The sequence below is a fragment of the Sinohyriopsis cumingii genome, chromosome 13, assembly GCF_028554795.1.
Source record: "Sinohyriopsis cumingii isolate HCF-2022 chromosome 13, ASM2855479v2, whole genome shotgun sequence".
In the NCBI taxonomy this organism is placed as follows: domain Eukaryota; kingdom Metazoa; phylum Mollusca; class Bivalvia; order Unionida; family Unionidae; genus Sinohyriopsis; species Sinohyriopsis cumingii.
The window spans coordinates 63,579,118-63,582,861 of NC_142973.1; positions in this window are offsets into that span (position 1 = coordinate 63,579,118).

The window sequence follows — 3,744 nt, forward strand, 5'->3', positions numbered from 1 at the left end:
TGGTGTTAGGATATTTACTCAAGGGCACTTGCTGATTCAACTAATTGGGATAAACGTATTTGAACCATTCAAATCAATTGTTTACTGGGAGACAAAATGGTGGACCAAATTCCAACGAAGTCCACAAGTTCTCCAGCTATTGCTATAGAAGGTATTGTATGGCAAGCTGAAGTAATAATTGGACAGATTATAAGAAAATGTATTTTTAAATGACTCGTATAATGTTGCTTTCACGATCCACGCATTATATTATCTTCCTAAGGGTTATTTGACATCTCTTTATTAAATTTAGTGTCAGTTTTTGTATTATCATGTAGGCCTAGCAGTCATCTTTGGATCATCGTTGGCCAGTGTATATTTGAAAATCAGATTTCATCACTTTTCGAGGTTTCAATTGAGTCCCAATTCCAATCCCTTCCAGAACTAACAAAAGTTGTGCTGTACATTATCTACAGTACCTCTTTGGATTTAATAACTATTGATAATTAAATTGCAACAGTTGAACCCAAAGAGATGATACTTTTTAGATTGCAGTCATTGCATCACTTTTTTATGCACTTCAGATGAATCTACGTCTGCATATTGCACTATTGTATTCTTTAATCCTTGGTTTTGACACACTTAAGTACTTGTACTTTTTTATATAGAAATATACTCTTTTCAAAGTGATAACACTCATTTATTTTTAGATATTATTTATTTTAGCAAAGTATGGTTATTAAATGACAATGATATATTCCCTCACACTCTTCTTGGTCTGCTTTAAAACAGATGACCCACTGCTGTAAGTTTGTGTATTACATGTACCTCATTAATGTTTTGCTGCACTTCACAGGATTCTTCTTTTGCCTATGACACCATTGTACGTATGGTCTGATAAAATAATATGTTGCAGAGCAACTTCAATAGCACATAGAAAATACAAGTTTGCAGGAAATTTTTTACATCAACTTAATTTAATATTCATAATGCTTTCCTTATATTTATAAAATGTTGGTTTTGCCACAATGGCTAAAAGAATTTAATTGGATGAAAAATCATGTTGATATTTTAATAAAATTGTTTGTTTTTTGAGTAAAACTATTAGATTTAGCTTATTACCTATTTTTGTTTTAAATTTATTGGCGATGTAATATGGAAAGCATCAGTTATTGAATGTACTGTTCTTGGTACTTCAGAACTGTCTTGCATCCTTCAAAACCCTTTTATTTAGTAATAGCAATAATTAGGGACAATATACATAATGTTACAGGAGAAGGTTTTATCTTTAATTTATTATCACTCTTAAATTTATCTACGACTTAAGAAAATGTTATGGGCCAAAAAATGTTAAGTATCAAGATTATCTTAAAGAATGATTTAAAATATACTATATTAGAGTGTAAGGGTCTCTGCACCCCAACATAAATGTCAGAATATCTAAAATGGGGTGGGAATAGTTAGAAGAAACTTTGACTCTCATGTACATATGATCCACAAGTACGTATTTTTGAGTAATCTTAATAGCATATAGGAAAAGTATGTTTATAAGAAGATCACATAAATAAACTTAATTTAGTATTCTTAATGCTTTTCATATTTTTTTAATATTTTGGTTTTTTATAGACATCTCTTCACAAGAGATAAAAAAAACAAATTGGGAAAAATCGTGATGGTATCATAACAAAATTATTAACTTTTAGGCAAATAATATTAGATTTATATCATGCACCATTTTTTACAAGTTAATTGATGATGTGGGTACTTAGAACATTAGTGTCTTGAATATACTGATTTGGAACTTCTAAACTGTCTTGCATTCTTCAAAACTCATTTCTCTAGAAGTGCAAATAATCAGTTATAAAATACATGATATTAAATGAGAAAGTTTATATTTTCAATTTATTATCATTCTTACAACTGTTTACAAAACTGTATAATGTGACATGCACTGTACTCATGCTAGAGATTGTTTAAACCTGTACTTTTACTCTTTTCTGTGAAGTTGAAAGATGCTATCTTACAGGGCTTGAAAAATCTACTCACACACTCATTTGGATGAGTGTCATATTATGGATGAATGGAAATTATACAATATCTGTCTTATGTAAACTGTTTCTAAATATTTTCTTCTTTTTTTGTGCAATTTAATGTACACATCATTTCTTGTTACCATATATACTTGCTTATAAGTCAAGTCAAACTGCAAACAACAAAGATCCTGATCTGCCCTAGAATAAAGTACCTGTTGTTTGTTCTTCTGGTTACTCTTATCAAAACTGCATAGACCCAGATCTGCTGGTGCATTATGCATTGGTTTATGTGTATAGTTTGCATTGTTTTATGATTTTAGTTTGCATTGGTTTATTTGTATATAGCTTGCATTGGTTTATGCATATTCCCTGTAGTTTGCATTAGTTATGTGTATAGTTGCACAGTATGTCAATTACTATAACTGTTCATTTTATGAATTATGTTCAAGTGTTTTTTTGCTGTTGTTCCAGATGTCAGTTTGAAAGTAAGGTGAATTACAACATGGCAGAATACGCCAATATTGAGCTTTCGGAGGAGGGAGAGAAAGTTACCAGAATGCAGCAAGATGATGGGATTGATGAAATTCGTCAAAAACGATTGGCCTATTTTGAATCCATTCTCAAACAACAAAAATTTTATGAGGACCATGGCAAGAGCAGTGTAAAGGAATTTGATCTAACTCGAAGTTGTGGAGAAAATGTTAAACAGCTCAACAAATCTTCACCAGGAACAAGCCCAGACACCTGCCAAACTTTAAAGGAGGAGCCACTGTTTGAAAAGGATCAATTAAATGCTGATGCGAATGAGATTATAACGACGAAAAGGAAACTCAGAGACCAAGAATATACAGAAAGAAATTTCACTGTTCTAAATGGGCGTGATATCATGAATGGAACATCAAAGCAAAGCGAGAAAGATGTTACAGTACACTTAAATCAACATATGCCATCTGCATTTAAAGGATATGACACAGATAAATACCAGCATCAGGCAGCTTTCAAGACCGCAGAAAATATTGAAAGGAATTTTGGACAATCAAAGCAACAAGACACATTCTTTGCAGTTGAAAAACCATTAGTTTCTGATAGCCCAAGAGGAATTCATAGTGGATGGAGTGCTAGTTATGTTGAACATGTCAAGAGTAAGCAGTTCGAAAATATTGATGAGCTTTTTTCAAAAATAAATGGACAAGAGAGAACATTATCTCCCAAAAGTCAACTTAAAGAGTCAGTGACAGAATCACAAGAAGTAGAGGCCATACCATTGTTTCAGAAATCTGTTGATCTCTCTGAGCTAGGTCTTTGTACACATAGGCCTGAATCTGACAGATTTACAGATGAGAAAAGAGTTGATGATCCTGCTAATTTGTTAGATGATGTTACATCAGAGGAATTAAGGAATGCTCTTGGTGAGGAAAAATACAGAGAGTTTCTTGCCAAATCAATGAAAGATCTTTCAGAGCTTCAGAAGGAAAGGAACAGTGACAGATCATCTGCAAGAAAAGATAAATCCAATCCTTCACAAAAAGTAGAAAAGACTGCAGATAAAGAAAAATTGACAGGTAAAAGTTCTATGCAACTACAGACAAGTCCAGCCAGAAAATCAGAATATAGAGAAACTGCAAAAATGAATCAGCAATCGAAACCAGATCTGAACAAGTCAAAATCACTTCAAACCAAGGAGAAATTTGAGAAGAAAGAAGTTTCTCATCCTCTAAAAGAAAGAGATAAG